This window comes from Ambystoma mexicanum, chromosome 2q, assembly GCF_040938575.1.
Source record: "Ambystoma mexicanum isolate Mex_15411 chromosome 2q, UKY_AmexF1_1, whole genome shotgun sequence".
In the NCBI taxonomy this organism is placed as follows: Eukaryota; Metazoa; Chordata; class Amphibia; order Caudata; family Ambystomatidae; genus Ambystoma; species Ambystoma mexicanum.
The window spans coordinates 1,165,706,983-1,165,729,018 of record NC_090924.1 but is presented as its reverse complement, the minus strand read 5'-3'; the positions used below and the strand labels follow the sequence as shown (position 1 = coordinate 1,165,729,018).

The window sequence follows — 22,036 nt, the reverse complement described above, 5'->3', positions numbered from 1 at the left end:
CACCACAACGTAATGCATGCATGAAAGCCACCATGTGCCCTATTAGCGCAATCCACCCATATAGCACAGCCACCCATGCTCCCACCCAACCTACGTCATGTGCAATTCACTCCCCTTCCCAAAATCACCCGCCACCACTGCCATACTTACCCACATTCTGATACCAAAATGATGTAGGAGTTTTCACGTTTTAAAAAGAAATTCGCATAACAAATGTCATCACGGGAAAATACCAAATATACACTGGTGGCAACATTGAAGCATTCTAAAATTTACAACCCATCAAACAGCGCAACATGAAATGATGTTCAAATGTTACACATGTACATTTCTGCATGGTAAGTTAACACCAAATTAAATTACCGAACTTCACAGGATGTAATCACACAGAGGTGGTAGGTAACTTTTGCCATGCACACATCCGTGTAGGCCTTGTCCACACCCAGCACAGCACTTTGGATCCATGCACGCGACCATGTGCGCAGCTAACATTTTCCACAAACGTATGTAGCGGCACTTCCACCCAACTCCCCCACATCATAACACAGCCATCCATCAACACATATCACTGTTAGCAGAATCCACAAACATACCACAGCTTCCGCCACCCATAACCCCTACCATTCACAAACTATTGTGTCACTGCCAACCTACCCGCACCATCTTCACAACATAGGGCGTACTACAACAAATCTGCACATATCACACTAATCAGGCACATGTAAACTGCACTTCCACCATACCCTCTTCCATACTCACATTATACAAACACTTCACCCTGTGGCACACTGGACAACTTCTCACTGCATCATCTCCAGCCATACACCAAATACTGTAGCATATTCCAACTATCACCACAACCATGGAACGACCAATACACACTTTTTTACTCACTTCTGCTGCTGTTGCATGTGCACAATGTGCTCCACAACCATTCTCCAAAGATCACCACCCTCTAACTGATGCAGAGTCAAAACGACATCACTGCTGTGGATGTGCTGAAGCCCTAGGCTATTGAGCGCATGGCCTATGGCCCAGGGCCATATACACACAACTGCCACCAGCACTCCTACCAAACCTGTGCACCACAATGGAGCCATGCAGTGAAAACTGCAACAGTTACCATAATCTACAAACCTACTATAATCTTAACCACTTCCATTCACAAACTATTGTGTCACTCCCAACCTGACCACATAATGTTCACAACATAGGCCCTATTCGAACCACTGTGCACACAACAGACTATGAACGCACCACCCTCTACCTAATGCAGACTCAAACATGCATCGCTGCAGTGGGTGTGCTGACCACCTAGACTCTTCAGTGCACAGCCTACAGCCTTTGGCCATGCACCCAATAGTCTAGTCCTTCAACACGCCCACCGCAATGTAATGCACGCATGCATGCCACCATGTGCCCCACTACCGCAATCCACCCATATAGCAAAGCCAGCCACGCTCCCACCCAACCTATGTCATGTGCAATTCACTCCCCTTCTCAAATTCACCTGCCACCACTGCCACACTTACCCATGTTCCGTGACCAAAAAGATGTAGGAGTTGTCACGTTTTAAAAAGAAATTAGCATAACAATGTCATGGGAAAATACAAAACATATACTGTTGGCACCATTGAAGCATTCTAAAATGTACATGTCATGTTCGCGGACATTAAAAGTGCTCATATGGCATAGTTAAAATGTTTGACTCTTATAGGTGTGACATGCTGTGGTGGTTGTGGCCAGGGCATAGAGTCTTGGGAGCATGGCCCTGGCCACAAATACCGCAGCATAGCACACCCGTAGTCCCATAGTGGCTTATCCAGTTTTGGGTGCATGGACAAGATCAAATTTATAAGCGCCGAAGTTATAAACTATTATGGGTGTGGTATGCTGCGGTTTATCTGTCATACTAGATGGAATTCGTACCCTAGTGCTCTAGCAATACTGTCTGTGACCCCTGGGGGATGATGACGGGTCACGCAACGCACAGGCACCCCAAAAAAGGGAGATAATGTGCACGCAACCCCTCCTAGACCACGTGCGTGGAAAAATAAACCAGCACTACGCTGTGGCACCCAGAAACACAAAAATGAACGTATGCGTGTCACACGCAGCCTAGACTGACCTCTGAAGGGGTACACAACACACGGCAAGCACAGATGTTAAATACGTGCGCGACTCACCGTCTGCCAGGAAAAATCGCGTGAAAAATATGCACGTGTGCGCGTTGGCAACACCCTCGCCAAAAGAAGAATTGTACGCTGTCTGAGGAGACAGGACAACAGAAGAAGTGAATGCTGTTTGAGGAAACAGGCCCAGGAAAAAGACAAAAGAGAAAAAGCTGTCAGAGGTAACAGGGAGTACGAACTTGGAACGCCGTGAAGTAAATCGTGTGTGAACCGACAAGAAGTACAGATTTCACCCACTCACTCTCCACGAAAAGCACGTACAAGGAAATGGCGTTCTACCCGTACCTTTTACACATGCCCACACGTCCAGAGTCACTTCCGCGTGTACGCGCTAAGGCCCTATCCTCCAATTACACGAGCTGACACTCTGACGTGCAGTCATTGGACGTGTAACATGCACTCGTGTACAGGGAAACGCCCGCGAACGCACGTCACAGACGCGCATACTCGCTGAGGCCCTTTCCACCAATTGCACGCTATGACACTCTGACATGCTTAATTTTTCTACGCGCCATGGAAAACGCACGTGCGCGTAATGTCATAGACGCGCCTACACGCTGGGGGCCTTTGGGCCAATGAATTCGCGTACATGTGCTGACGCGCTTACGCGCTAAGGCCCTTTCCTCGAATTACACGCATACGTGCTGGATTTTCACATGCCAAATCACTCCGTATCAAGCTGGCCACGCGTAAGCACACGGAAGACCACGCTCCTGCCCAGAAGGCCGAATTACTGCCCCCCAGAGCCCCGAGCACGCTCTCCCACCTGCCATCTGCTGCTGCCTGATTGCCTACTGCCCACGTGCCCTGCCATTTGCTGCCTGCACATCAGCCAGGGGTGCTGTTGCTGTGACTACCCCTGCTGGAACCGAAGACTCCCGACTGGGATTCCATCACTCCATAAACCAGCCCCAGGACCCAGTTGCCCACCCACTCCTGCCTCTGGGGTTGTCATGTCGGGCACTGCAACATCTGGCACCACTAGCAACCCCCGGCCAGAGAGGCAGAGGGGCACCAGCTTCACTACCACCGAAGTTGGTGTCCTGGTGGAGCAAGTCCTGGGGCAGTATGATGCCCTCTTCGGAAGTTTGCGCGGCAACAAGGAAGAACGGACTCGGATCTGGACGGACATCGTGACTGCCATCAACGCGGAGGGGGTGGCAGTCCGACTATTCCATCATGTCAAGAAGCGCTGGGAGGACTTCAGGTCCAGGACCCTCAACAAGGCCCGGCGCCTCTTGAAGGCAGCGGATGCTAAGGGGCACCGGGGCCACTTGTCAGACGATCAGATGAGGGTCCTGGAACGCATATCCCCAGCGCTCCACATCCAGGTCCTTGAGAGGAAGACCCGTCTGGAGTCGGGCGGTAAGTGTACATGCATCATGATTGTAAGCTGTGCGTGTGGTGGTGTGCCAGTAGTGTGCAGGTTGCACATGTGTTTTTATGGGTCCAAGTATGGGGGGGGTGTACAGGGCCGTGAGGCTAACACATGCGAGGGCTCTCATGTGTGAGACATGGATGGTGCTTGTGTGTGTAGGCTTCCATGCAAATGGAGATGTGTGGGCACACATGTTTGGATGAATGTGTATGTAAGTAGGCATGTTCGTGATGTCACACATGGATGTTGGTTTCAGCTGCATGTATCAGCACTGTGTACATGTGCATGTGTGTGTATTTGACAAGGGTGCAACAGTGATGCAACATGGATGCATGTGACAGCGGGATGTGGAAGCCTGATTGGCAGATGTGACATGGATGCCAATCTGAACACTGCGACAGTTGGCAGAGGTGTACACATGCATGCAAGTGTGGTGGTGTGTGTGCATGTGTAGTGCACTCCCTGTGTTGCATGTGATGTCTGGCTCACCTTTGCCTGCTCATGCTGTTGTATGTGTATGGATGGTGCTGGCTGTTGCAATATGGCTGTGTATGGCTCATGTGTGCGAGTTGAAATGACATGTGTGTTGGTGAACGTGATGCCATGTCTGAGGTTTCCAAATGCCACTCATGTACAACTGTCATGTGTGTATGTGTCCATTGTACAGTGCCCTGATGCCTGTGTTTTATTTCTCCCTGTCTGCAGCGTCAACTGATGAAGAGGGCGGAGAAGGTGCTGTGGAGCACAGCGGCAGGGATTGCACCGCCAGCCGGAGACGCAAGGCCCAGCTCCCCTCCCAGGTTGTCATCTCGTCGGGGAGTGAGGAGTCCGGTGCCGCGTCCCAGGCCGCAGCTGCCGGGGGGAGGTCCAAGAGGCGGAGGTCTCCTCGGCAGCAGAAGGGGCATCTGGGACCCCACAGGGCCCAACGGGGGAAGATGGCACGGAGTCATCCAGGTTGGTAGAGGGTTTGGTGGAGGAGGAGGCCATGCAAGCGACAGAGACGGGGTCTGGAGGTGGGGATTCCACTGATGCTAGTGGTGCAGTGCAAGACCAGGGACAGGAGGCAGCACAGGCCGCCGCAGAGGTGCCTGGGTGCAATCCTGTCCCTGATCCTGTCACTGCATCATCTTGCACCAGCAGGGATGCCTACGTCCAGACCCGTTTTCAGGCAGGGGATGAGCTTACAACAACTGGCCTTGCTCTGCCTGCGGACGTGGCTATCCAGGTACGGGTTGAGCCTGTCCTGTCTGGTGTGGCGTTGCGTCAACGGGCCATGCAAGGTGACCTGCAGTCTTTTCATGAGGAGACTGCACGTCATCTCGAATGGCTCGTTGACCGCGTAGGCCTACTGGGACAGGTCACCCAGGCCGGATTCCTCCGTTTGCTGGAGCTTGTTCCGACCCCCTCCTCAACTGAACACCCTATGCGCCAGTCGTCCTCCGTGCCATCTTTCCACCTATTTGTCACCTGGGTGCCCTGTGGAGCTGCCTCTGATGGTGTGGCCAGGCTGGTGGAGGACACATCCCTGCCACAGTCGGGAGTCGGACGTCCATCCGGGGTGGCCACATCTTTGACTTCACCCCGGCCGGTGGAGAATGTGCAGGCAGCAGGAGCCAGGGCACGGGCATAGGCACAGCAGCAGCAGCAACGAGGTGGGAGCCATGATGGCTCGGGGCCTTCGACATCAGAGGGGCAGGCATCGGCCGGAGGGCAGGAGGACCCAGGACGGGAAGTGCCTTCCGTGTGGCAGCGGATGGGCCACGCCATAGATGCGGAGCGGCAGCGGGCGGAAGAGGCACGGCTCACGATGGTCAGGGCGGAGAAATCCATGCGGAGGGCCCTGAGGCGGGCCGAGTGCCTCGAGGCAATCCGCAGGGAGTTGGAGGAGAACATGTCGTCGGCCCTGCGGACCCTCGGGGCCATGGAGGAGGACCGCCTCCGGGACATTGAGTTCGATGATGCCCTGGCCCGGGACATCCAAAAGTGAGCCGTCAGACTAGCCCGCTGCCCTTGTACATAGTTATGTAGGTAGTGTTAGGTTTCCTTTGTTTTTTGATTTATTTTGGACCTTTTGGACATTGGCCACATTTTTGTATATAGTTTATTTTATTAGTTAGTGTTGTTAGATAGGTTTAATTTCTTTTGTTGGGTTAATGGACCCTGGCTTGTTCGTCTGTACATAGTTCACTGTTGGATTTTATTTTTCTTTCACAATTTACCCATGGAGCAATGGCTTTCAATTATTATTTCCCATTGGATTTTCTTTTGTGGACAGTGACTTTGGACACCATTACTTTGGATTATGATTTTTGGTTTTGCTTTTTTTCACGGACATGCTTCTTTTCATTTTTGTACATTCCCATTTCTGTTTCTTTATTTTTGAATCTATTTATGTTTCCTTTAATACATATTTTTTTATCGAACTTCAATGTGTAGTATCATCTCATTGGTTTCATGCATATCATGATATGGGTTTTGAGATTCACTGACACCCATTGGGTGTATGTGAGGGACATGTGTTTGTTTAGAAACTTGCAATTAGTGTTCTGTCATGTAATTGCCATTTCTGAGTGGGTGGATGCAATACTCGGGTGGGTGTTTTGCATTTGGAGGCTGACCATAGGGACCAGGGATCTAAATTGGGATGACATGTTGGCTGGGGAACATGAGTTGGGGCCTGCTGGCAGGTGCTCCACAGTGCTGGGGGGTAGGGGTGGTGGGAGACATGGATGGGGGCCTGGTGAAGGCTGCCCCTGCACTGCTGGGGGGTGGGGGTGGTGGGAGACATGGGTGGGGGCCTGGTGGAGGGTGCCCCTGCACTGCTGGGGGGTGGGGGGGGTGGGAGACATGGGTGGGGGCCTGGTGGAGGCTGCCCCTGCACTGCTGGGGGCTGGGGGTGGTGGGAGACATGGGTGGGGGCCTGGTGGAGGGTGCCCCTGGTGGCTGGGGGTTCAGGGGGACATGCGTTGGTGGGCAGTAGTGCAAGTTGACATGTGGGTTGGCTGGGGGGCATGGCCATGGTTAATGGAGTGCCTGCAGGACATGTGCAGGGTAGGCCCCTGTGGTGTGAGCCACCTGCAGGGGCCGTGGAGGGTGTAGAGGGAACACCTGGGAGGACCCACACGTGCAATTCACGTGTGGTGCTCCCCGCGCACCCCTGTAATACACGTACCCTGATGGAATCGCGTGTGATACTTTCCGCGCACCCCTGATATGCACGTACCCTGCTGACTTCGCGTGTGTGACTTCCCACGCACCCCTGGAATACACGTACCCTGCTGATATTGCGTGTGAAACTTTCTGCGCACCCCGAAATACACTTAGCCAGGACATTCGCGTGTGGAACTTCCCGCGCACCCCTGATATACACGTACCCTGCTGATTTCACGTGTGAAAATTCCTGCGCACCCCTGATGTACACGTACCCTGATGGAATCGCATGTGGAAGTTCAAGCGCACCCCTGTAATACACGTTCCATGCTGAAATCGCGTGTGGAACTTCCCGCGCACCCCGAAATACACGGAGCCTGGACATTCGCGTGTGGAACTTCCCGCGCACCCCTGGAATACACGTACCCTGCTGATATCGCGTGTGAAACTTCCCACGCACCCCGAAATACACGTAGCCTGGACATTCGCGTGTGGAACTTCCCGCGCACCCCTGGAATACACGTACCCTGCTGTTATCGCGTGTGAAACTTCCCGCGCACCCCGAAATACACGTAGCCTGGACAGTCGCATGTGGAACTTCCCACGCACCCCTGGAATACACGTACCCTGCTGAATTCGCGTGTGAAAATTCCCGCGCACCCCTGATGTACACGTACCCTGATGGAATCGCGTGTGAAACTTCAAGCGCACCCCTGTAATATACTTACCCTGCTGAAATCGCGTGTGGAACTTCCCGCGCAACCCTGAAATACACGTACCCTGCTGAAATCGCGTGTGGAACTTCCCGCGCACCCCTGAAATACACGTACCCTGCTGAAATGACGTGAGGTACTTCCCGCGCACCCCAGTGATACACATAGCCCGCTTGCCGTGCTGTTACAGGGTTAGCGCAGCCCTTTGCGCTGGATTGGGGATTTTGATGGCTTTTCCCTGCACGAGAGGCGTTCTTGGGGGCGTAACTGGCGCTGCTGCAGGGTCGCTGCGCCACTGTGCGCCACGGCTGGTTTTGGTAGCTGGAATCCATGAATACGCTGTGCGCGGAAATGGGTTTAGGCGCATGCGGCTGGCGCAGGGATTCGCACGTGCACACTGTGCGCCAGCCGCGTGCGCCACTTGTGCGCTGAATTCTATGAATTACCCCCCATATGTCAGTATGACAATGGACACATACACACATGACAGTTGTACATGAGTGGCATTGGCAAACCTCAGACATGCCATCACAATCCCCAACACACATGTCATTTCAACTCGCACACATGAGCCATACCACAGCCATATCGCAACTGCCAGCACCATCCATACACATACAACAGCATGAGCAGGCAAAGCTGAGCCAGACATCACATGCAACACAGGAAGTGCACCACAAATGTACACACACCACCACAATTGCATGCATGTGCAAGGGCATTTGTACTCACCTAGGAGCCATGTGTCGCCATGCTGCCCAGCTTCCAGGGCCCGGCTCAGGGCGGACATTCTGTATATGAAACTGTCATGGGTGGATCCAGGGTAGTTTGCATAGACAGAGGTGATGATTCCCTTTGCATCGCATACCACCTGTACATTGATCGAATGCCAGTGCTTGCGGTTAAGGTAGATGTGCTCAGTGGCCCTAGGTGGACGTAGGGCCACATGGGTGCAATCTATGGCACCGAGCACTTTGGGGAAGTCTGCCACCCTGAAAAAATCCAGGACAACGGCCTGCCTTTCTGCGGGTGTTCTGGGCATGTATATGTGCCTGCGGACTGAGGGGCGTGCTGTCATGATTGCCAGTACCTGGTGTAGGCAGCGTGACTGCGTGGCTTGTGAGACCCCCCCACTATGGCAGTAGTCCGCTGAAATGACCCAGTGGCCAAAAAATGCAGGACATTGAGCAGCTTCTCCAAGGGGCTCAATGCTTGGGAGCAAAGGGTGGGGGATGTAAGGTCATCTTCCCACTCCCTGACCAGGTCTAGGATGATGTGGGGTGGAAACCTATACCTGCCATAGATCTGGTCGTCAGGCATCCCAAAAAGGCTTGTCCGTGGTGCGAAAATGCGTGCCCTGGCTATTCTCCTCCTCCTGCGGTGTCCCACGATCAGTGCTGCGACAAATGGGGCATTCATCGTAGCTGTATATACGTGTTTGTTGTTTGCGCGCACTTTTGTACTGTGCGCGGGGACACTTCCGCCTGTCTTCGTGTGGCGGACGCGTTGACGCCTGTGTGCGTCTTTTGCCGTGCGCGGGTTTCCCGTATTCGGATCCATGAATACGGGTTGTTCGTGTGCGTGTGGGCGTTCCGTGTAGTTCCCTGCAGTACTTCCTCAGTTACGCCTTCTTTTTCACGCGTTGTTCCCCATTCCGCGTGTTACGCCCACTGTTCCGCCCACTTTGGTTGTGTGCGCCGCGCTATGTGCGTTTTTGCTGTGCGCGTAGCACACGCCGTGTATGCCTGCGTGCGCCATGGCTGGATTGGGCGCACGGACAGCGGGAAACACGCGCAGCGTCTTCCTTGAATCGCACGCGTGCGCTGTGTTTATCACGCTTGCGCTCCCTTGCGCCTGCTTGCGCATGGATTTTCGGCGCACGTTTGTTCCATGAATCGGCCCCGTGGTGTTTTCTACTTCCGTCATAGCTAATTCTGCCTCATTTGTTATTAGTGGCTCTCCCAGTGGTTCTTGGCTTCCTGTTACAGAAGGTTGACTACTGTCAGGAGTGTCCTTATCTAGTTGGGCCTGGAGTTCTTCTTCGTGTTGCTGCTCATTGTGCCACATTGTTTTGTACTGTGTAAAGCTTACATTGGTTATAGTGCTTTCATTTGCTTTGAAAGCGTCTTCGTAGGAGTCATAGTTATCTAGTATTTCTTATTCTTTTCTTCATGGTTTAAAGAGCTGTGGCAGGGACATGTAATATAGTTCTTTATGTTGAGGAGTATTTAATGACAATTTGATATGATTAATTAAATTTGGTTTGGTGGGTTTTACTAAGCTGCCTTCACAATTTGATACTCTGTATCTACCTTTTCTTTCATCGGGTTTTATATTATTTTTGTATGTGAAGTTTTGGGCTATGTGGTATAGACACATGGTTTCTAAAGTGGTACTTCTGTTTGGGTAGTATGTGTCCAGCAAATTGTTTTTTAAAATGTCTTGGCTGTTGGGATCACATTTGGCTATTGCTTCTATATCGTCGCATGATTTCAGAACTCTTTTTCTAGATTTAGCAGGACCAAGCCTTAGCCATACTATATTTTCAGATTTTCCATACAAAGCAGTACCGGTTAAACGATCTGCTGCTTAATAGGAGCCACATTCTCTATGGGATAGCATTTTTATGCCCAAGCTGTATAATTTCTGAGACAGTGTTTTGTCTGATGACAGGTCATTCCAGAGGTCTTGGAGCTCTGCTTTTTCTGCTTTGGTTGAGTATGCTGTAACATATCGTGCAACTGCAGTGGAATTGTCTGCAATGTACTGCACATCTATGTTTGCATTCCATAAGTGGGCAATGATTGCATTGTAATCATTGATATATTTTTCTTCTTCTGTTCTTTTTATGTAATATGTATTTTTAGGTGATTTACCTTTAACACTATGTCTAACTGAAGACCTGAAGTTGTTTACTTGACCTGTTTTTGTAACTGGTCTAAGGAAACCAAAGAGGCATTTGGTGTAGTATTTCCCTTTGTTTTTGTATTTGCGATGACAATATTTGCCACATTTGTGTCTTTGAAATTGTAAAATTTGTGCATTAAGAATACTATTTGTTGCTTCCGATGGAATTTCACAAGTGACATATTTTTCAATAAACTGTAACACAGTGGCATCATTGTCTTGACTAAATTTAGGAGCATATTTAATCCATAAAAGCATGTGGATATGTTCTGCTCCTCTGGCTTGGTATTCTTTTCTCTAAAAGAAGTGTTGCACTTCTCTGAGGGAGGAACAGTTTTATTACAAATAAAGTGTAGCATAGCAATGAGGCGATGGTGAAAATATCTTGAAACATTAACAGGATCTAGAGAACAAAGTTCTCCAGGTGTTAGTATATCTATGTTTGTTTTGTTTTTGTTTGATATGCGTAGGAAATCATGTAAATCTTCCCATGCATATTCTGCACAACTTAATGTAACAAACGAAGTGGGTGGGCCAAGGTTTCTTATCATACAACGTACAACTCCATGACGTCCGAACCAGTACTCTTTAGTGCCACGCATTGTTTGCTAATAGATTTGTAATACTTAATTGTAAAACCTCATCTTTTTGTTGCACTTTTTGTAATAATTGTGTAGCTGACATGTTTTGAAAGTGGGTTCCTGATTTTAATGTGTGTGCAACTCCGTAACATAGAGTTGCTAGTTCACTTTCAAAGAGTAGGTGGAATATGTATTCCACATTTTGTGTAAATCTGGGATCTTCAGAATGCATCTGTAACGAGCGGTATTCTGATGCTGTTATTTGAATAGGTCTATCATCGTACGTTCCTCCTTTGCCAGTAGGAAAGAGTAGAGGAAAAGCACATGCTTCTATACTTTTTCCCAATATGCTGATTGGTGATCCATTTGTTTGTCGCATTTGGTACGTTTCTAGTGCATCTTCTACAGTGTCATTAGAGTGCAATGGATGAATTGTATAATGGTCTAAAGTATTGGATACTGTAGCAGGATCTAAAAGCTCAAATTGACCAGATTCTGGTGACTCTTGAATTATGTCAGTGGTTTCTTTCAAGTTTTCTTCAATATTAATTTCTTTGTAGTATTCATTATTGTCTTTTAGATATTGCAAGGCTTGTCTAACTTTATGTAAATCTACCAGTTGTTGCCAATTTATTTTGTCTTTTGTAGGTACACCATTAACTAAGATAATTAAATATTGCTCCATTAGACGTTGCACTCCCAGAGTGTGCACATTTTGTTTTAGATCTAATGGCAAATACACTACTTTTCCACGAATGCCTTTCACCAATTCAGAGGGAGGTAATTTTGCTGTTTTTGGTTGAAGACGTATTATTACTTGAAAGGGGTGCACTGTTTGAATTATGATGCTCTCATATAAATTGAGTTGTTGTAGGGATTTTGGTAGTGGAAATAATTCCAAATTATTTGTGATAGCACGTGAAGGAGTTTGATTGTTGGCAAGTTTTGTAGTGCAGTAACTGCAAAGTATTAAGGGGTCGGTTATTTCGTATTTGTTTTCTGCTATAAGGTAGAGAGCTAATTCAAACGATTTAGAATCTCCATTGTCTTCTATTTTGTATGTTAGGTCTACAGTTTTTGTGTTACATTTATAAAAAGTTCTGCGGTAACATACACACACATGGTTTGGTACTTCAGCAGATGTACTTTTAAATTTCAGTATTCCTTTTTTGTATGTGTGTAGTAGAAGGTTACCGTGCATAGACTTGTTGCTAAGTTGTTTTAAAGCTATTTCATTCTGTAAGTGGCTTTCACTTCCAACATATCTTTTCTGGATATAGTCGATTTCTTCAAGTAGGTCTTTTGCTGTACCATGTAGAAGAATGTTATTCAAATTGGCTAGTGCTAAAGCAGGACTTTTATCATAGTACAGTTTATAGACTAGATTTCTTATAGTTGAATGATGTGTTGGTATCATTTTGATATGATGGAAGGTGGTTTTGCAAGTAGGTCCTGAAATGCAGGCCAATGAATGTCCTTGTAGTCCTGTGTACTTGCGCACTGGACAGGTGTCCATATTTTGCAGTAGTTTAATTTTGATTTTGTCTTTGCCTTTCACGTACTGATTGAGGAATTGGCGTAAAGACTTGAAAGATTTTTTGGGAATGTTACACATTGACCTGCATGGCCATTTGTATACTAGACGTTCCGATTCAGTTGAATGGAGAGGTAATTCTAAGTATACTGGGGATATTTTTGTAAGCAGTATTTCTTGTTCCATTATGGTATTATTAACTTTTTCATAACCTCGTCCACTGCTATGTATGGCAATTGTATTTGTTTCTTTTGTTTGTATGCTTCTTCATTTAAATATGGTTCAGTGTTTGTAGTGTGACTCCATTCAGTTATTTTTGTTGATATTTCGTTTATTGAGAAGTCTTTTTTGTAATTTAGTCATTAGTTCTGTTAGTGGTTTCATTTTGTTTAACACTAAAATAAATAACTTTCTTTTGAGAAGGATTGCACTGTCTATCAAAGCTTCTAAGTTTAATTTCCTACGGTAGGTTTTAAGGTTTTATGATTTCTCACCTGTTTTTATAAGATTTTGAAGGACTCTGTGCCAGAACATTTTTGGTAAAATACTTTTTTGGTATGCTTACTTGGCACTATATCAAGATTTATAGGAGCAGTTTTATCAGTAGTGGTAGCTGAATTCTTGTTAGTTGTTTTCTGTTTCATTTTACATTTTGACAGAGGAGGCAAAGTTTCTGTACTTGAAGCTTGTTTTGTTTCGCTAAATGACTGTATTAGCTGTTTTGTTAGAACTTTTTTTACAAATTCTGCTAGAGATGGATGCTTATTTTGGACACTTCTATTTTCATTTGCTCTACTTCTGCGTTGCTTTCTATGGACTTGATTTTTGGTAGGCATTCTTTATGGTCTGTTGAAAAAAATAAAGAAGGTATGGTTTGGGGTGTTCTGCAATGCATGTGTGCTGTGTGCATGAGTGTCTGAGTATGATAATAAAGATGTTTGTGATGGTGTGTGATTGTGCATTGGGCAACTTCAACTAGTTCGGATGGGTATTCTTGAATTTATGTGCTACTAAACTGGCGTTCAGATGACAGTAGAATGTAAGCTACTGGTCAGGAGAAGCACAAATAGTAAATCTAGTGGTATACAATTAAAACAGTTGTTTGTTCTATAATATCAACATTCTAGGGGCTGAGTTGTGTCATTTGTGCGCCGGAAAATGGGAATTTGTGCGCCATTCTACCTGTAAATCTCTGTTTAACAAATGGGGATCTGTTGACAGAATGGTGCACAATCTCTGTTTTTAGGAGCAGAAATAGCATGAATTAACCTTACAGTATGTTTGAGTAATAGTAAAAATATATGGTGGTCTTTAACTTACTTTTATTTTGTGGAATGAGCAGGATTCTTCTTAGTTGATGTTTGTACTTCAAATTCTGCTGCTGCTTTTCAGGAGAGTGGTATTCACTGCAATGTTAGTAATTTTGTTTGTATATAGCACTGATGTTAATTTAGACATTGATTTTTATGTTTTTGTACAAGTATTGTTGTTTGATATTTGAACATAGTGTGTGCATGCAATTTTGTTTGACTATGTGAACTCTTTATATTTTACTTTAAATATGTTAGTTCAACATGCTTTGCAAATGTGTGTGTAAAAAGAAATTAAATAGCAGATAGGTTTGGAACAGTTGATTATAGCAGATGGAAAAAATGACAGTAAGTTCATTTTATAGGTTATAGAAGCTAAAAGTCAGTTAATCTGTTTATATGAATGTATAAGAATTGTACATGTACTATACAGAAAATATGCATACCTGTAGTTTGTGTTCATGCATATGGATATGCATGCAGCTGCAAGTAGAAATCTTGGAGACTTGTACAGTATTTCTTGTAGAAGGTGCTTTCCAATGATATGACACTTGTACTCAGAGTGATTAACAGTACATTTGAAGTGCTGATCTATGATGATGGAGTTAGATGTAGAGGTCTTGTATGTGATTGGTGGATGGTCGTGTTACTGCTTAGCTATATCCAATGAGGGAATGGCACAGATCGTGAAATTGAAATGGTAGAAGGACTGTCCATGTTACGATATGTCCGCGGATATGGCGGTAGTCCACAGACATCGCGTGCTACATCCGGGGATTTTGGGGTGGGGAGGCATGCAAATGAGAATGAGCAGAGGAAGGGATTGGTCAGTAAAGGATTGTGGGTGTGTTGTGCCAGGAGAGAGTTTGTCAGATACTCTTTTTCCTGAGAGAAGAACAGATAGCTATGGCTGTGTGTTTCAGAAAACAGATTGTTTGGATTTTGGGAGACTCATGGATACATTGGTTGAAGGTGCATGCAGAAAGCTGTGAAGTAGCTGTAGATCTTGGATTCCCACATGTGGAAGTGCACTGGCATGGAGTACGTGGAATTAAGTGGTTGGACTTACTACCTCTCTGTGCTACTTTGGAGACAGAGCATCATCCAGACATAATTGTAATTCATTGTGGAGGAAACAGTTTAGGACATGTGTCTGGAATTTCTTTGCAATTTGCAATGAAAGAAGGACTTGGGAAGGTCATGGACATGTATCCAATTCTCAAGTAATTCTTTCTCGGATTGCGCAGAGAAAAATGTGGCTGCGTTCTTCTTCATTTGGTCCACAAATGGAGAAAGCAAGGCGCAATGTCAATAAGGCTGTTTGTGCTTTTCTAAGAGATGTTGTCATGTCCTCTTTTCACAATGAAAATATTATGTTTCATAGCACATACATTTTTCGCAGAGATGGAGTCCATCTTACTTATGCTGGCAATCAGATTTTTCTGAGAAATGTACAAAATGCATTGCAACCTTTTTTGGAAATACAGCATCCATTTTGTAGTAAGTGTTGAGCATTTCAAGTTTTTCAAACACAAACAAACACCACCAAAAGGCTCTTTTCAGAGCCAACACTTCCTCCCTGACAAAATGCAATGGTTATGATAGGGCAGCACCCCAGAATTTTAGATGTTCGCGGATCTTCCGCGGACTTCTGAAAAATACACAAGGCCCTGCTTCATTTATTTTCACTTCTATTTTTAAACTGTGAAAGGCGGCTCTAAAAGGCTTTTTTTTATTTTATTTTTTTAATATTTTTTTGGGTTTTTTACACACGACACACTAGGAGTAGGAGAGGAGGGAAAAGGAGGGTAAGGGGGACACCAACCACGGGGATAAGAAAGGGCGGGTGGAGAGAGGAAGATGTAGAGTGGGCCTTACTTAGGTAGTGAGCAGGTCTTCTCGTGCTCTGAGACCAGAGTCTCAAAAGCACTTTGAAGTCTCTCCCCCCTGCAGACTACTGCGTCACAGTACATACACACAAATGTGACCCTCGAAAGGTAAGGGTCATTAGCATTGTGAATGGCCTGTGAGGCAGCTGGAGGAATACGCTGTCCCACAGAGTGTTCCTTGTGGTGACAGGATCGGAAACAGAGGATGTAGTAGAGGAAGTCAACCTACTACGCTCCTCGCAAGGTACAACCTTGCGAACGGCCCCCGCGTGGAACAACTTTAGGTGTCGCTTCATAGTAGTTGTACCAAAGTATTACGAACCGGGCCTCCCACGACTCAGTACCATTTTACACTGGTTGCAGGTGACTTGGTTCGCACGTGCCTTAGGTACGTTACCATGAATGGTAAATAACTGCCACACCCAAGACTCATGGCGAGTGCTGGTAGTAGGGACTTCCACTACCTCATTCTCATCATCCTCTTCATCCTCCTCTGCATCTTCACTCCTGTTCCCCCCTTCAGGCCCTTGGGGAGGTGGTGGTGGTGGATGGGGTGGGGGTGATGCTGAGGCAGATGTAGCACCAGGTGGCAGTAGTGCAGCCATAGATGCCACCTGGTTTCAGAAATAAATCTGGAAAATTGGCAGCAGAAATGCTCTGTGTTCTGTAAGATAGCCAGAAACACAATGAGGATGAGTTCTGGGGTGTGGCCTTTAATAGGGGTGATTGTGCGTGGTTCCGCGGACAAATCAAACACCAAAAAAAGGTTCAAAAAGTCCCAAAAAGTATGTACAAAGTCAGGATTACTCTGTGGGACTTGTGCTATGGTGATTTATTATTGAAAAATATTGTGGATTGCCTGAAAAGGTAGTTTTAAATTGTTCGGGGACACGAACAGTGTCCGCAGTCAGAACACATGCTCAGCTTGGGCACGGTCACATGATAGTTTTGCGAACATGTCCGCGAAGGGAAGCGGTATCCGCAGGACACCAAATGCACGGTAACTGTTTTGCGCATGTGCGTTGGTGTTTTACGGACCCTGTTCGGGTCCTGAAACTAATTAAAAGTGCGACACAAGTGAAACGAACAGTTACAAACAGGCGTTTGTTCTTAGAACAGTTTCAATCCGCTTGCGAACAATACGGACAGGCAAAGCGTCCTCAGGACACCCCCATTTTGTTTATTTACGAACATGTCAGGACACCGCGTGTGTTCTTAGAATAGTTTCAAATCACCAGCTAACAATAAGGACAGCGTCCTCAGGACACCCCCATTTTGATTATTTACGAACAATTCAGGATATTGCCTGTGTTCTTAGAACAGTTTCAACTCGCCTGCGAATGATACGGACAGACATAGTGTGCTGAGGACACCCCCATTTTGTTTATTTACGAACATCCTGGAACACTTGATGTGTTCTTAGTAAGGTTTCAACCTGCCTACGAACAGCAAGGACAGGTCTAGCGTCCTCAGGACACCCCCATTTTGTTTATTTACAAACTTTTCAGGACACCACGTGTGTTAATTTGATTACGGACATCTCGGACACCGAATGTGTTCTTAGAACAGTTCGGACTTGTTTGCGAACATTACAGACAGGCATAATGTTCTTAGAACATGTCCATTTTGGTTAATTGCGGATATCCCGGACATCTCGTGTGTTCTTAGAACAGTTTCAACTCGCCTGCCAACAATACGGACAGCGTCCTCAGGACACCCCCATTTTGATTATTTACAAACAATTCAGGATATTTCCTGTGTTCTTAGAACAGTTTCAACTCGCCTGCGAATGATACCGACAGACATAGTGTCCTGAGGACGCCCCCATTTTGTTTATTTACGAACATCCTGGAACACTTGATGTGTTCTTAGAAAAGTTTCAACCTGCCTACGAACAGCAAGGACAGGTCTAGCGTCCTCAGGACACCCCCATTTTGTTTATTTACAAACTTTTCAGGACACCACGTGTGTTAGTTTGATTACGGACATCTCGGACACCGAATGTGTTCTTAGAACAGTTCGGACTTGTTTGCGAACATTACAGAAAAGGCATAATGTTCTTAGAACATGTCCATTTTGGTTAATTGCGGATATCCCGGACATCTCGTGTGTTCTTAGAACAGTTTCAACTTGCCTGCCAACAATACGGACAGCGTCCTCAGGACACCCCCATTTTGATTATTTACAAACAATTCAGGATATTGCCTGTGTTCTTAGAACAGTTTCAACTCGCCTTCGAACGATACGGACAGACATTGTGTCCTGAGAACACCCCCATTTTGTTTATTTACGAACATCCTGGAACACTTGATGTGTTCTTAGAAAAGTTTCAACCTGCCTACGAACAGCAAAGACAGGTCTAGCGTCCTCAGGACACCCCCATTTTGTTTATTTACAAACCTTTCAGGACACCACGTGTGTTAGTTTGATTACGGACATCTCGGACACCGAATGTGTTCTTAAAACAGTTTGGACTTGTTTGCGAACATTACAGACAGGCATAATGTTCTTAGGTTACCATTTTGGTTAATTGCGGATATCCCAGACATCTCGTGTGTTTTTAGAACAGTTTCAACTCGCCTGCCAACAATTCGGACAGCATCCTCAGGACACCCTCATATCTATTTTGTCATTACGCGCCTTTGGGTATGAAACATACCCTATGTTTATAGACCGTCTGGCTCTCAGGATGCCCACGGTTGAAGCATGCCATCTCATCTGCATGCTCAGTACCTAAATTCTAGTCCACTCTTCTGCAAGTCGACTCCCGAATGAAGCTGCATCCTGGCCACATAGAGGGCTCTACAACTCAGAGCACACTAAACGTCAAATAGAAGCACATGGCAGAATGGACACCTACCTGCCTTGCATTAATACAAACATATACTGTCGAACATTCATGGAAGGTATGACGATTTCCCCAAAAATATCTCTGAAGGTGGACTGGTGATTGTCTGGGCTAGTCCTTATCTGGTGAGCTGGTCAACATTACACAGCCCTTCCGTAGATTCCGTCTCTGTTCTGTGTGTGCGAACTGCAAGAAATGAGGTATGTCTGGTCGCTGTTGTCTTGGAGAATGTGTTGATATGGTGTAGAGGATATGGGCGAGTAGGGTGGACAGCAGATGAGTCACGTTGGCATCTTGACATTGGCATAAGGGATGTTGGGAGCCCACCTCCTGCGCAGCATGTTAATTGGAAGTTAAATGGCAGCCACATTCTAGCCGCCATAGCATGCTCTTGTAGCACTGTTTGGTGCCATGTGCAGTGTGGTGGTATTTTACCATACACCTTGAATGAACCATGTTCCCCAACATTTGTTGGGAAAAGTAAGACTGAAAGTACAACTTGGCAATGAGCGTGAGTTATAAGTTAACGTTAGCTGAGCATATCATGATACTCAAAGGAGCAACAATGTATGATATTTTAATGATATTTTATGTATATCGCGCTCATACACAGGTGTTTCAGAGCGCGACCAGGCAAAGGGAGCGGAACAGGGGGGAGAACAAAAACAATGATCTTGCTAGGCCCAGTGACATTGAGAACGTGCAAGTGCATGGGGAAGGGAAAATGGGGACAGTGCATGGGAGGGGGGATAAATTGAAAAGTGCAGAGCATAAGAGAGGACAAGATAAATAATAAGTAAATGAATAAATAAATATGGTGATCCAAAACAGTGGTAGTGCAGCCTGTGAGGGCGAAGTGCAGGTTAGTCAGATAGGGAGTATCTGATCAGTGCAGACAAAGAGTGGGGGTGGGGTGTAGATGCATGATAGTGTTTTCTTCCATTCCACAGATTAGTAATGCTCACTCCTCAAGTGACATATTTTATAGCAATGGTCCTAACATTGTGCTTTCACTGATAAACCATGAAATGTTTGCTCATGAAGGCTAAAGTGCTCCCTAAAGTTTACAAAGGCTTAGAAGGGGGTTAGTAACTACATTGGCACAGCGGTAGATGACCTGCCAATTGTTGCCAATACCTGATATAAAAGGGATACTACCAACATGTCTTGGCAAATGATTATACATTTGGAAAAAAAATAAGAAATTGGACCCATCTCACAAAAAAACATTAGACCTAAATCAATCCACCCCTTTAACACCAAGATTTTGGAAGGGGATGTGATACATCAATTTTCATGCTATTTGAATCAAGAGTGTTTCTTGACCAATTATCAGTGAGGCCTTTGTCCTACAAAAAGCAACACAACTGCTTTGTTGTTGGTCAGAGTACAACCATTGGAGCTGGAGGGGGTTGGGGAAGACCAGCTGTGTTCATTTTGAGGACCAAGATATCCTGTCTGGCCATTTAGAACAATGTCTGGGAATCTATGGTCCATTGTTAGCCTGGAGTCGACTTTCCTTTGAGGGGGAGGATCTAGAGGGTAAAACGTGCCAACTTCATCTCTGCCAGTCACACAGTTCCATGTGCAGTACCTCAGGACTCTCTATATTCTATTTAATATCTACCTGGTGCCACCAGCCCAGGTGGGAGGAGGTGTCTTGCTGATTCTTATAGGGATTCGAATGATACTGGAAAGGTGATTGACTGGTTGGTGCAGAAGCAGATGCAGGACACATGGCTGTGCCTCAATGGTGATAACATGAAGCTCCCGCTCCTCGGATGGCTGGACCCTTGCTATCCAGTGGCCAGGCCATCTCAGCACTTGTCCTGCAGTCAAATCAGAAAAAGTCCATTTCCAATAATTCAATTAATACATTATAAAAAAAATTAATAATAATGAATAACAAAAAATATTAAGGCCTAAAAAACATTCACATAGAATTAAGATCACTATACATTCACATCACATAGTCCATATAAGATCAGACAGAGTGCAATAAATGCCCATACAATTGTTTGTTATTTTCCAAATCTACAAATTCAGTGATTTGATAAAGCTCGACAGGGCCAACCCCTCACGGAGATTGTGATTTTCAAGACATCGCTTCCATACCAGATCTTCATCAAACGTTATTGAGTTCACTGCTAAATGCCCCAGGTACTGAGCTCTTAGGCCCTGTAATGATACGCATACACACTCAAGCACCAAATGTCTTAAGGACTCCAGTTTCTCCATACAGACCCTACAACAGGCTGAATTTTCCATAATTAAAGATCTCCTTAATTGAATTTCCCTGGTCAGCAGTAAATTCCACCCGGCCCTAAGTACAATACCTCTGTTGAAACAATTTGGGAATTGAAGCAGTATCTTAGTTAGAGAGCCTCTTCGTCTGTGCTCATGGGTCAGGTGACTCAACGAGGGATAGGAATGAAAGGCATCAGTGGTCTGAATCCAATCAAAATCAAACAAGGCTGGTTTAGCCTTCATAGGATTCGAGATCAAGGTCTGCAGAGTCACTCCAATCACATTGAGGGTGTGTTCTGATCTCACTCTTTCTTTCCACCATGCATCGTGGCCGTAGGGGAGGCTAACAGAGAAGAAAATGGGGGCAAATGGGGTGATTCAGGAGGGCGGGAGATCAGAGATTGTTTGCTGCAGAAGCAGGCCAGGCAGTCGGGCTGAGTGGTGGAACAATATATAGTGACAACAGATTTATTTTTCAACTCCTGTTGTGCTAGAGTCCCAGCACAACAGGATTTGCAAAATGATTTCCTTGCAGAACAGCCCCATAGGACCCTCGCTACTCAAGCTACTATATCATCGGTAAAACTTACACAATGGATGATACAAAAGAGCAGACTTGAGTTAATTCAGTGAACCAGAGGTAAAAACGTGGCACAAAAGAAATAAGTAGTAGAAAATGGCTGTACAATGGTGATATTCAAACATTGAATCATGATCCTATTTATTATGGGGGAGATAATAGAAAGTATGTTATGATTTCGTAGTGGAGCTGTGTAAATGCATTAGTCAAGTTCAAGAATTGCACAAGTCTTTTATTTAGTGATGTATTTATATGGTGTTTAACATATGTGGTTTATATTTTTCAAATTCTATGACTGATGCTCTTCTTTTAAAAGGTACTTTTAATGATATGAAATGTATGGCTCTGAATAATAGTTCTTAGTAATTGAACAGAACTTGTTTAATATTTATTTTCATAGCATGCAGTATTATGCATACAAACTTTGCAATTTTACATATGCTATTGCTACAAGAAAAGAGGAATGCTTTGCAGTTTGTTTCTAGAAACAGTTTTGGTTCTTAGGCAATCAATGACTTTAATTGTGCGTATGACATGTGAAATATTATGTGGTAGTTACAACTTTTGGTTATGAAAAATGCTACGCTTTTTGAAATAAAGATGATGTTGTTTGATTCAATCAGAGGGGGTTCTGGAGAAACCTCTACAAACTGAGATTGGGTTGTTGGAATTTCATAGCTCTGAGTCTTTCTGGACCCTTTGTTCCC

At 45.6% G+C, this 22,036-nt stretch overlaps 1 protein-coding gene across 4 annotated transcripts in view; it reads left to right on the top strand.

Annotated features, from left to right (window-relative positions):
* DYNC1I1 (dynein cytoplasmic 1 intermediate chain 1) overlaps positions 1–22,036 on the top strand; it is a 2,709,604-nt gene that overhangs the window by 1,696,839 nt on the left and 990,729 nt on the right. The gene's annotated exons all lie outside the window — the stretch shown is intronic.